Genomic DNA, 13,776 nt, shown 5'->3' on the forward strand with positions numbered 1-13,776 from the left:
ACCAACTTGGCATCAAATCCAAACCTTTTATAATGGTATTACCCCCTCTAATCGTTCTATTATTGATGCAGCTGCAGGTGGCACAATCATGAGGAAAACGCTGGAGGAAGCTTATGATCTAGTGGAGGAAATGGTGTCGAACAACTACCAATGAAATAATGACCGAGGCGATCGAAGGGGATGGATCAAATACAATAATCTATTTATGGATACCATTTTTATAAACCATATCGTTGCTTGAATTTGATGGATCACTTGGATATATGGACAAGGTTATTCCATCACTGTACGATACTACTTTTATGGCCTTGATTTTTGGGCTGATCTGGTGCATTACTTGGATAATTTATATTGGTTGAAACCTCTCTCTATCAGCCGTCTCCGTGAGTCAGGACCAAAAAAAGTCCAGAAGAGCTAGTACAGAGAGGTGTGGGTAAGATGATGTCTTGGGTGTCTGTTACTCAGGACTTTAAGCACCTGCATTTGCCTCATCTTTTTAATTCTCAGTTTTGGTGGAGTCTATAACTTGATTTGCTTCTAGACCTTTCTTTTGGTCTGGGAGTTTCTGTAATTTCTCTTTCTTGAATAAAATTACTTTACCTTTTTCCAAGAAAAAAATCTCATGAACAATAGGTGACAGGGATTGAGGACTCACTTTTCTCACTTGAAGTGGAACGTGTAAACCTAATGCAAGATTTGAAAGTGGGCTTTGCCTCAGGGACGAAGAGAACTCAGATTCAAGAAGAATCTAAATGGCGATTTACTAGATGCATGAGTGGAAACTACTTTTTTGGCTCCTTTTTAAGACCTTGCACAACTTTATTAGTGTTAATCCCTTTCCCGTCAAAGCTCTTTGGTTTGGTCCCGTCACACCTAAGGTGAAGTTTCTCTGTTGGGGGCTAATAATTTGATTGTTAATACCAGTGAAAGGTTCCAAATTAAAAAAAAAAAAAAAACCAAAAGATTGTTGTCTCTCCCCTCATGTCTGATCCAAGACTGATCAAAGAAGGATACATTGCGATCACTAAAAATAGAATGGGCACACACACATACAATTGATCGATGCGATGAATTAGTTAAATGTCTATAATATCGCATTAGGACAAAGGTGGTTGGTTTCCAAAAACAGCAAGACCCGGGATGCTTGCATTCATACCAAAAACAACACTTTCACCTTCTGACTCAGAGACACATTCCACTGCCACTAGCAGCTTGAAGCCTCGCATCAAATTAAGTAGAAGTATTAAATTGCTCCATTGCTGAAAACTATTAAATTGCTCTACCTTCTCCGCCCCTGTAGACCATCGCTTCAGGAAACAATAACTTCTAAAACCATTCACCCGAAATGGGCTTTCCTTAAAAATCCTCATGGCCTCAAACTTGAAGGGGAAGATGAAAAGAAACCTCCCTCCGGCTAATCGTCGGACTTTAGGGTTGGGCTGCCCTACCCAACAACTTTGAGTAGTCCACCTACCTCCACTTCTACAACCAAGCTACAATCTATAAATTCACATGTATTGCAATAATTCATAACTTCACATCAACTCTATTGGTTCAGTTGTAGCTGGTTCTAGCCAAGACTTGAGATCTGTTCTTGCCTTCGCCTGATTGGGATCGTGAACATATATAGTAACAAGTGTTTGAAATTGATCCAAGGGATCATGAAATTCAAGATAGCTTGTGATGACCAAAATTTGTGCAAGGGATCATTAATAGGGGTGTGATCAAATCTAGCTAGCTTTAATCAAGTTTGATGGTAATTGGTTTTGAATCTTATGATGTGCTAGATTAGTTTTTGAACCCGAAGTCAACCAAGAAAACAATAGGCTCAAGATCTTGTAAGCCTGGCTATATATGAAACATTATGCACAATTCAATTCTGAAAAGCTTTTTTTTTTTTTCTTTCGAATATAGGTTGGAATAATTTATGTGGCACTTTTTACCCTCTTGTCTCTCTCTTTTAGGGAAAAAAGATATTTGTCCCATTACACACGATGAGATGATAACCAATACAACTGTTATGTGAGACCAACATGTATAACCTCTTAACAATAGGTGTTCAAAAATCGATTGGAAGGTCAAATATACTTATATCCAAATTTTATTTATAAGATTTGAAAAGATTAATCTTGTCCATTGGATTTAGAATATTAATGGTGCAAATGCATTGGATTATCAAATTAGTAAATGAAACGAATTTATTAAAGTAATATTATATATATACATATATATATATATATATATATATATATATACTTATATCCAAATTTTATTTATAAGATTTGAAAAGATTAATCTTGTCCATTGGATTTAGAATATTAATGGTGCAAATGCATTGGATTATCAAATTAGTAAATGAAACAAATTTATTAAAGTAATATTATATATATATATATATACAAGAAAGTAAAGCTTAGAGAACCCTGGGTGGTTAGCCCAGCTAGTAAGCAAACAATCACGCGAACCTTGTTCTTTGGGGTTAAAGCTCTTATATAGTTGAGCTGCCGTGCATCTCATGAAACGACTCTGAAATCCTAGGCCTGGGTAGTTGGGATCCATTCTGCTTCCGAGGGAGAGTAACGTACCAGTCAATGAAGTTTATGGTTACCTTTCTATCCGGGCGGGAAGAGGATAAGGCCTACGATTACACGGCGTGATCCCGAGTAGTTCGAAGTCCATTGAGAAGCTTCTAGAGTCGATTACGTGTGCTGAAGTGACTTTTGGTTCCGAGGTGCCTGAACACCTGAGCTCCCGATCTGCTGACAAGGCTCTCCTCGCTGAGTTATCATCCTATTGGTAGGTCACATCCACTTGTCCTTCACTTACTAGGTTGGGCCAAATCACCCCTCATCAATTAACCCTCACTCCCCGTGCCAGAGGTCCTGCCAAGTGCGGGGACTTCATGACAAGCACAGGTGGATTTTGCGTGATGTCTAGATGGTACAAAGGGAGGCTTTTCGGTCGGACTTGTAGGATCGCTTGGCTCAACCAGGAAATGACCAAGATCGCATATCGAGTACGCACGGACGTCGCGCTGCTTATAAACTCCTCCGACGTCAAAACACGCGCTCAATCAATTTTAACCTCGGGTAGCGTGTAGCTGATTTTCATGGGAGCCATTGGATCATGTAGATCTCGGCCATTGAACCTCGGTTACATTGGCTATAAATAGGGGCTGAAGGGCCCATTTTTCTTGCCATAAACCGCATGATCGAGTTCCTTGATGTCACGTTCAAATCTCTCAGCTCGGTGTCATCTGTCCTTGTGTCCGAGGTCATCCCGCTTTCTTCACGGTGAGTTTGCCTTCCCTTGCTCTGTTGTCTTTTTCCTTCTTAGTCCAACACGTCTAGTTGTAGCATAGATAAGCTTCTTGATGGGAGCAATGAGTCCGTCGAGACCGAGGTGGGTAACTTGGCCTATGTTGAGGAGTTCGGTTCTGTTGGGGCACATGCTTCGGTTGAAATTCCAGACTTCACTTCGGAAAGGGCGGACGCATCGGGTCAAAACCGCAAAGTGTCCGAACAAGGGACGTCAACCTCGCGTCCTAGCCAAAAGCCAGATCGCTTTGGTCCTTCCACCATGACTGCTGAAAGGTTGCAGTCTCTAGCTTCTTACTATTGTTTTTCTACCGACAACATATTCAACATTCCCTTGGGTCAGTACCCTTGGGATCACGAGTCAGACGAAATAGCTATTTGCGAGGAGCAGCTCGTAGCAAGACTTTGTTTCCCACTTCACCCCTTCATCGTAGATGTTCTTCAATTTTTTAATGTCACCATAGACCTGCTCCACTCGAACTCTATACGATCCATTGTCGGTATTATCTCTTTATTTCATGCATACAATAAACCCTTGAACCTCGGAGTGTTTAGTTCATTGTGCGCTATAAAGAAGAACTCAGCCTGTGTTTTCAAGGATGAGAAGTATAGCTACTACATTTCTCCCTGACCAGGGTACAAGGTCTTGCACGGGTTCCCCAACAAGCTACCGGCCTGGAAAAGGCGGTACTTCGTGGTTTGTGTACCCAGAGTGTGGCCGTTATCGATGAAGTGGAGGACGACCATTACTGACCCCAGGGTTCATTTGGATAATGAGACTTTGGCAAAGGTTTGATCCTGGGTTGACCTTAACCTGTAGCTGGCGGACATTCTAGCCGAAGAGAAGCTCATACAAGTCAGGCTGAGTCCTCTAAGTAGGTCATCACACCGCTACACACACATTTTTTCTTCCTTGTATCTCATATTCGTGACTAACTTGTTTGTTGCTTGTTGTAGGAATCATGGAAGACATCCCCGCTGATGAACTCTTCGGTACCATGAAGAGGGGCAAGAAGAGGAGGGCTTCCAAGAGATCTCATCCTCAGGAGGTCGCCGCCACCTCTGACGTTGACGCCACTACTACCGAGCTCCCTTCAGCTTCTGAGCCCACATGTCATCCCGTCATCAACTTAGTTAAGGAAGACCAAGGCAGGGCTTCTTTGCATCACACGCCCAAGGAGACTTCAGGTCCCGAGGTCTAGTCTATGTAGGCGGGGGATGTTGACCCCCGCATGCGGAAGAGCATCATGAATCCAAAGTATGGTCTCCTCAAGAGCAAGGATGTGGTCTTTGCTGAGGAAGTAACACAATGGGCCGAGCTACTGGTGGGTCAGCTCGAGGCGAGAGCAGCTCATCATGTCATGGTGGTACGTATCTAGTACTTAGTTAATTCCTTCAATAGCTACTACACAATGTGGTACTTAATTTTGTTTTCCTTCCTTGATAGGTCAACTCTACTATCCACTCCCTAGTCTGGCAATTTGAGGTGACCCTAAAATGGACTGTGGAGGCCGAGGAGTCTTCTTGGACCTCGCTATCGGACCTCGCTATCTGCTTGATGAAGTAAGAGTGAAAGCCTCGTAAGATTTCTCTGACCTTGGCTAAGTTGGCTACTATGGTTGCATCGTGAGCTTCGTAATTGCCGTTGACCTAGTTGACCACTAGCTATGAGTCGTTGCATACTACGAGGTGCATAACACCCATCTCTATCGCTAAGTTGAGCTCGACAATTAGTGCCTCGTACTTCCCCTCGAATCCGAACTAGAGAGGGTACTCCAGCTTCACCTCGCTCGGACCATACAGTACTAGTCCAACACCACTTTCTCGTAGGTTAGACGAGCTGTCTACATGGATGATCCAGGACTCATTGTCCCAGGTCGGTCCAACCCTGGCCGGGACCGGTGCTGCACTGTTTGACGCCTCCGATGTGTTAGTGGGTTTAGTCAGTTCTGGGGCCGGTGTGTTGAATGTACACTCTGCAATGAAATCCACTAAGACTTAGGCTTTGATCGCTGGACGTGGCTCGAATAGGATGTCGTACTCGCTCAGCTTGATAGACCACTTTGTCAATCTCCCTGACATTTCGAGCTTAAGTAGGATATGCCTCAGAGGTGTGTTGGTGAGGACGACAATGGTGTGGGCTTGGAAGTATGGGTGTAACTTCCGAGCTGCTACCACTTGCGCATACGCTAGCTTCTCGATGTCGGGGTACCTAGTTTCTACATCCTACAAAACCTTACTTACATAGTAGACGGGTCGTTGTACCTGATGTGAATAAAAATTATCATATTTTTATCTCTGAATATTCAGTCCTTTTACACTTAATTAACACTTAATTGAACTCATTACTCTGGTATTTTGATTCAGGGCAAGGAAAGAAGTCGCAAGAAGGAAAACAGGGCTAATCAGATGGTTTTTCACAGTTTCGGCACCATTCAGTAATCTCGGCCTAACTCTCATATCCGGGCTCCGGTTGGGCTGAATCAAAATGCCCCGGAAAGATAGGAGAGAAACTTACGACTTTAATGTTTTGGGTTTTGATAGATTCAGCCTACACCGAGGTTAAAATTGGGCTCGAAGTCGGAACAATTTTGTAGTAAAGCCTAGTTCACAACTGAAACCCATTTCGCAGGAAAGCCTTGTAGCGGCCCAAGTTGTTAAAGAAGCCCAATTCGAATGCAAGAATAAAGAGTCCTATTAGATTTAAATTTCTGATGTAATTTTAGAAAGATAAAGAAGACTGAGATAAGTAGATAAGAGATAAGGAGAGGATTAGATTAGGACTTTCTATTTTTGAGGGAGAACTCCAAGAACGAGTAGAAAACAGCCCCTCCCCCTAAAGCTATATAAATGGGTAGGGGGGGCGGACTAGCACCAGGCATCAATCAATTACTGAAGTTCCCTCTGAAGTAATCAAGAAAACCACCAGGAAAGTTTCAAGAAGGAGATCAACAAGGCAAGAAAGCTAAGTGGCGGCAAGAAGAAGAGAAGATCTCAGCTCCAAGGGCGACACCATGAGTTCTTTCTTTCCTCTTGTTTGTTTTATTTCCTTTATCATGAATTGATTTATTTATACCTAGGGCTATGAAAATCCTAACCATGACAATGAATATATTTTTATCATGATTTATCCAAGATTATGATTTCCATATAGTCTATGAGTTATTTTGCTTAATGCGATTAGGAGTGGCCATCTCTTAATTGATTGGGTTTATGTGAATGAATCGGGAGAGGAATTCATATAGTGGACTAAATAATTCATGGTGTGAATTGAATGGTATATAGAGATATATACACATGATTCATCTGAATGTATAAGTTTTTCTTTGAACTTAATGCATTTCTATCTTGAGAACTCTAGTCGAGGGATCAAAGGGTTACTTGATAGAAATAGATTTGATATATCTTGGGAAAGAATATTAAATAAAATTGGAAAAACTTCAGCTTATGGGAATGACAAATTATCTTGGTTAATTTCATCCATTAATATTCATTGGAATGGTTAGGCGGACCAATGGTCCTAGCGATTTCAATTAATCGTTGCATATTCAGCTATTGATTACTCTTGCTTTTATTTTCTTTTTCTATTTTTAAATTTCAGTAGTTCTTATTGTTGGATCTGAATTTCAGTTGTCCAAATAATTAAGGAAGGCTGTAGTTCTAATACTTATTTTGTTAAATCCTCGTGGGAACAATATTTTTATACTACTTGATAACTAGTGCACTTGCTAGGGTTATAATTATAGATATCAAGTTTTTGGTGCCGTTGCTGGGGATTTAATCCTAAAGTAATATTAGAACTTGTTAACCTTGGTTATTTTGAATTTTTATTTCTATTTTTTTTTTATTTGTTCGAACTCTTCCTGTGTTCAGATTTATTAGTGCATGACAGGTACTAGAAGAGAAGGACTAGCAAGATTCAATCCTGAAATAGAGAGAACCCTTCGCTTATTGCAAAGAGCCAACAAAGGTAAAACGAGAGAGGAGGTTGAAAGAGGCGAACCAGTAGTAGAAGTTGAGGAAGAAATGGCAGAAGCAAATCGCACCCTTTTGGACTATGCTTGTCCAACAATTGATGGGGCTACTTTCAGCATTGACGAGCCCACAATTCAAGCATCACCACTTGGAATTATCCAAATGATTCAGACGAGTATTCAATTTAGTGGGTTACCAAGTGATGATCCTAATGCACATATTGTTAACTTCTTAGAAATATGTGATACATTTAAACATAATGGAGTTAGCGATGATGCTATTAGGCTTAGACTATTTCCATTTTCATTGCGTGATAGAGCTAAAGATTGGCTTAACTCACTCCCTACAGGAAGCATCACTACTTGGAATGACTTAACCCAAAAATTCTTAGCTAAGTATTTTCCACCCTCTAAAACAGTAAAGTTAATTAATGATATCACTACTTTTGCTCAATTAGAGAAGGAATCTTTGTATGAAGCATGGGAACGATTCAAGGAGATGCTTAGGAAGTGTCTTCACCATGGGATACCAACTTGGCATCAAATCCAAACCTTTTATAATGGTATTACCCTCTCTAATCGTTCTATTATTGATGCAGCTGCAAGTGGCACAATCATGAGGAAAACGCTGGAGGAATCTTATGATCTAGTGGAGGAAATTGTGTCGAACAACTACCAATGAAATAATGACCGAGGCGATCGAAGGGGATGGATCAAATACAATAATCTATTTATGGATACCATTTTTATAAACCATATCTTTGCTTGAATTTGATGGATCACTTGGATATATGGACAAGGTTATTCCATCACTGTACGATACTACTTTAATGGCCTTGATTTTTGGGCTGATGTGGTGCATTACTTGGATAATTTATATTGGTTGAAATCCCTCTCTATCACTAATTGGAAGGTTTTAAAAACCATTTTCAATGGTAGATCCATTAATCATGGGCATCCAATCAATGTACCAAGACTTTTAAGAAATCTATGTCAAATTAAGTGATGTACAAAACATGTCAAAGATCTAGACCATCAAAATGGCCTCCTTAGATAAATCAGTTAATCTCAACTATCCTAAATCATATTACTGATATTTCAATTAATTTAACCCTTTCAAATGAGATAACAAACCAAGAAACCCTACCGTATTAGGTGGATGGATTAAATTCATCAATGTAATTATGGATACCATTTTGACAAACCATATCTTTAATTAGTTTAATTTGATAGATCACTCGGATATATATGGACGAGATTAATCTATTGCTCTAGGATACCACTTTGAGTTTTTAGCTGATTTGATGCATTGGTTGGACAATTTATATTGGGTATCACTCTGATGGTTTAGAAACCAATATAAATGGCTTACTTCTATTAATCTTGGCCATCCAAGCAATATTATACCGAGACTTCCACCTTAATATTTACAGAATTTTGATATCTTCGATCCTTGTGTTGATTTGGCACATTGTTTGAATGACCCAAATTGGTTTAAATTTTGCTACCCACTTGGATGGTTGATTAATTGGATACCATATCGAATGGGTAAAAGTAAAATTATCATTTCATAACCCCTTTATAATAGCCATTTCCTTTCTTTTTTTTTTTTTTTTTTTACAGAAGCAAGCAATTGCCAGGTTATAACAAAATAGCCTTCTTCCTTTGTCATCCTCCATTGAAGCAGGAGCAGTACTCCAATCTAATTCGCCATTGTTCAACAATTTGAGGGGTATTATAGCTTTTTGATAATTTTATAGTAAAAATTGACCAAATCAAAGTCATATCAAATAAGGGTGGTTTTAATAATTCTTAGATAATTAAGGAAATTTAAGCAATTTCGCTTACGGTTTTGAATTATCAGAGTATCCCTGCAAGTAAGTCGTGGACCGACCCACCAAAGGCATCGCCATCAAACCATCGCCATAAGTGTGAAGTGCAAAACGGTTCATAGTGTAAATACCGATTCAATGCATCATTGCATCCCAGTTCACAATTGCATGCAGTTTTGGAGACGTCGTAAAAAAACCATTAAAATCGATGTAAAATTGCAAATATGTCAGGATTTACATTGATCTTGCGGTGAAAAACAATTTCGGTTTTTCCGAAGTAAAACTTTACGCCCTTGCTTTATCGAGGGAAATATGCGAGGAGTTTACCTCATCTACCACCAGCACGATGCAGTTGACCGTCATGCTCGAGGCTGGCTCTTCTTTCTCAGTTCGCTGTTCGCAGTCGACCTCCGGTAGCGACGATTCTTCGCTGTTCGTATCCACCACCCGTCCCTATTTGCATCCACCACCACCAGTCGACCATCGAGGGAAATAGGTGAAAAACAACTTCGCTGTTCGCAGTTCGCTCCCCTCAGTCCCGCTTTTGTTTCCCACAGCAGCTTAGAGCTTGAAGAAGACTACGCATAACCTAACAACAATTCTTCGTTTCTCAAGCTCAGGGCTTCGACCGTCGTGCACGTGCGTGCTCTCTCTCTCTCTCTCTCTCATTTTGAGTGGAGGAGGAGGGTTTCGGTTTTCTGGATTTGGAGTCTGGACCGGATCCATTGTACTAGCCATTGACCATCAACTACATAATTATAGCGATTTTGACCCATTTTGTAAAAAAATAAAGATTTATTAAGTGTGGAACCCACCGCTGTTCACATCTTTCTTTAAGAAAAATGATACTTTTGTCTTACCTGGTCAAAGCCAAATTTAAGAAAAATGATACTTCTATATTCAACATGAAATATAGAAGAGTATATAAGCAAAATTTAAAGAATAGAAATGTATGAGTCTTTTAATTTTTTAGGTGGTATAGAATAGTGGAGAGTTTTTCAGGAAAAATTGTATATTACTATCATGTAATTTGGGCTTAAATCTCATTTTAGTCCTCAAACATTAAAATATGCCAATCCAGTACATAAACTTCTAACATGTGCTAATTTATAATACAAAACCATTAACCACTGTTAAGTAGCATGCGAAAGGATGAAAGTTCTCTTTGGGTGTCATCTAATTTTCTTTATCAACCATCCAAATGCCCAAATTTTTTAGAAGCCAATAGAGAAAAGCAATTTGTGAAAAACCGATATATTGCTTTGCTTAATCTTGATTCTTGAGAAAGAAGATGATGAATAGTGTTGAAGAATAGTTTTGACATTTTCAAAAATTTTAAATCACGCATATCGTCACATTACGAAAATAACTAATGAGCTGTTAAAGGCAGAAACTAAACTGGCACATTTTGAAAATTTAAATATTGGATTAACACGTTTTGAAATTCGAGAACTAAAATGAAACTAAGCCTAAAGTAGAGGGTACTAATATGCAATTTTATTTTATTTACTTTTAAATGGTCGGATCAGTGACTCATCACCCTGAAACAAAAATTGGGTTTATCTTCAAGTCACCCACAATTTAAAAGATTGACATCGATCAATGAAACCTGAATGACCTAAATGGGGATAGAGCTAATCCATCCCCACAGGTAGCTAATGCTTGACGTTATTTGAGGGGAGGGGTTCAAGGAACAGAAAAATCAAAATAATCTGCTCCACAAACTTAAAAAATGCCACATTTTCTTTTGATGTATCTAATATTCCCGTATGTGGGCTTCAGCTTTGAAAGCGTCTCTTTGCACCACTTTGTGAATAAAAAAATACATATTCAGTGTGACATGTTTCAAAAGCTGAAATAAGCGTGCCTTGAGGATTGGGCAAGGCAACAAGACACCAATAGGAGATTTAGAACTGACAAAGTCAAGGGTGGAAAAGTCAAGAGTAGAAGAATCTAAGGCCATGCTTAGTTTGCCGCTCTAGCTCTCATGTTTTTTAATTCTGACTCATTTTGGGCAAGAATGAATAATAATAGAACCTTTGGTTTAAAAATTCTTGCTGTGGGCTTCATTTCTTTTTGGAGTGAAAAAGAAGCCTATAATATAAGAATTAAAATAATTGGCCGCAATAAGAAAAATATTCATATCCCATCTTGCTCGTTTTCATTTTTCAAAGAAATTCATTTATGGGAAGATGTTCCCAATTCATGGATGGAAGTGTTGGGAGGACGGTGTGGGGACCCAATTTGTGAGGATAAAATTCCAATTCACTCAAATGAGGACATACAAATTAACAAACAATATGCCCTTGAGGGGGGTAAGAATGTCATGGAAAGTGGTATACTTGGATGAGTTAAACACAAGAGAAGAGAATATGTAAATCATTTTGCATGCAAACAACTAAACACACAATAACTAATCAACTGATGCCATTCATTGTAATTCATGTGGGCTTCTCATTGGTTAACTTCTTCAGGTATCATTCCTTGCTAGTTGACAGGGGATTAGACAAAAATTGGAACAATTAATGCAGTCGGAATGTCCTATCCACTCTCTACCCGCCATGAATTGGAGTCAAACATATCTATTGTAAATTAAGAGATGTGTGGCTGCAATTCAGGTCGAATAGGGAATGGGCAGGAAAAGTGAGTAGGAAATTTGGGCTCATGTTTTTTCTAGATATCTAAATCACATAAATATGAAAATAAACAACCAAAAATAAGGCAGGAAACATCATCCATATTGCATTTGGAGGATAGACCAGCTTTATTTTTAATTTTTATCTTTTTTGTTTTTTTACCTGCAGAGTGTGTATCCTTGGAAGATTAGCAAATTGGTGTAGCATTTGGAGGAGAGTTTCTCTCTGTTCTGATTCTTTTTAGTAAAATTTTATGATAAATGATACATTAAAAAAACTCAAGAGGAATTTTTGTCTTTGTCGCAAATAAAAGTAAAGAGCAGTATTTGTCATTGATCCCATATCTTTATAATTTACTTTTTATAGTATTATTTGATTTATGACATGATGAATTGACCAGTTCAACCCCAACAATTAAACCAATGACCTATGCAGGTTCATAGGTTATTGGTTCTTAAAACATTCATCTAAAGTAATCACCGATATTTTAAATTAAGATATATTAATTGTCGGAAAATAACACAATATGAGTGAACATACAAACTGCTCACTTGTTTGTTGACATGGAGGTGCATGGATGACATAAAAACTTAAAAGAACATATACAAATCTTAGAATGAACTGAAAAGAAGAAAACACTAAGACTATGTTTGGTTTGAAGGAAAAAGTAAGGAAAGGAAGAGAAATTTTTAGAAATCTTGTATAGATTTTCCTACATTTCCCTTCCTTTCCCACTCTTTCTTTCAAATCAAACATAAGTTCATTAATTATAGAAGAACAAGGTCCATTTCAATTGAATAAATACTTTGGACCATTTTGGAGAATGTCCAATTCAATGCTTTGACCGTCCAATTTAATCAAATTAGTTTTCATTTAAATTGAATCCCATCCAAACCTATCCATTGACATCCATACTTCCATCAATGAACCAGATATTGGTTAACGTAAGGACTATTTTGTAAGGAGAAGATATGAAAAGGTCATACGTGGAGAAATATACCAAATGCATGGCTGAATTGCTTATTCTGATATTAAGCAATGGCCTCAACCTCGCTCATTCCCTCTTCATGCAATCATCGCCATCACTATCTTGTCTTGGACTGCTTCCACCTTCTCATATATCCCCAATGACCCCAACCAGGATGACCTTGTTAGTCCTAGTTCCAATTCCTTTGCCTCCTACTTGGCGAGAATAAATGGCATCAACAACATGGTCATGGGGTCTCCTCTGCCCACATCATCTTTATTAACTACTACTTTGGCTTCTCCTTTCTATGGTGGTGGTAGTGATCTGATTGATGAGTTTCATCTCCAAGACCAACTGTCATTCCTCAACGATGATTCATCCCCACCAATATACTTCGCTCTACCCTTGATTATTAAGATACTCATAATAGAAAATATGAGTAAAGTATTTTTCATAAATTAAACAGAGAATAAGAAAGTTGAAACTATCATGAAATTATTTGGTGATTTCCACTGGAAATATTCATCTTTAGCGGCATTCAATAAAAATTGGCACTAGAAGCCAAGCGATGACTACCACTACATAAGTGGCGCAGGCTGGGTAGGCTTTCCTCTGTTGCACATCTGTGAATCTCTCCCTCACTACTCTCACTCTTTCTCTATCTCTATCTTTCTCTCGCGCACAATTACATTTGACAGGTAAATCTCTCTTGCGGTCTCTCTCTCTCAATTGCACATCAGCGGCATTTGATTCCCAAGTAAATCTGTCTCTCTCTATTTTTGTATTCAAAATGAGCCTATGGTGATGATTACTACTAAATGGAAGTAAAACTTAACTTACTCTATTAGGCCATTAATGGAAGAAAAGGCAAGATCGAGATTTAGGAAATTCCGTGGTTCCAAATAAACTGAACAACTCCTGCTGTCCAAACTTCCTAAGGGATAAGATCAAAAAAGATATTCTCCACATTCAGATCATTCAGCAGTTTCAAAGTAAGACTTGGCTCTCTACACTCAAGAACTTAGGGGACCACTACTTCCTATTAATCCA

The 13,776-nt window shown here is 38.7% G+C and overlaps 1 non-coding gene across 1 annotated transcript; it reads right to left on the reverse strand.

Moving 5' to 3' along the window:
• Nucleotides 1-7,712: 7,712 nt before the first annotated feature.
• Nucleotides 7,713-7,819, reverse strand: LOC148851900 (small nucleolar RNA R71). Its single transcript, XR_016100069.1, has one exon. It is a non-coding gene; the product is annotated as a small nucleolar RNA R71 (small nucleolar RNA).
• Nucleotides 7,820-13,776: the final 5,957 nt, after the last annotated feature.

This window comes from Nelumbo lutea, chromosome 5, assembly GCF_056320005.1.
Source record: "Nelumbo lutea isolate HS-2025 chromosome 5, American lotus-T2T, whole genome shotgun sequence".
Taxonomy (NCBI): domain Eukaryota; kingdom Viridiplantae; phylum Streptophyta; class Magnoliopsida; order Proteales; family Nelumbonaceae; genus Nelumbo; species Nelumbo lutea.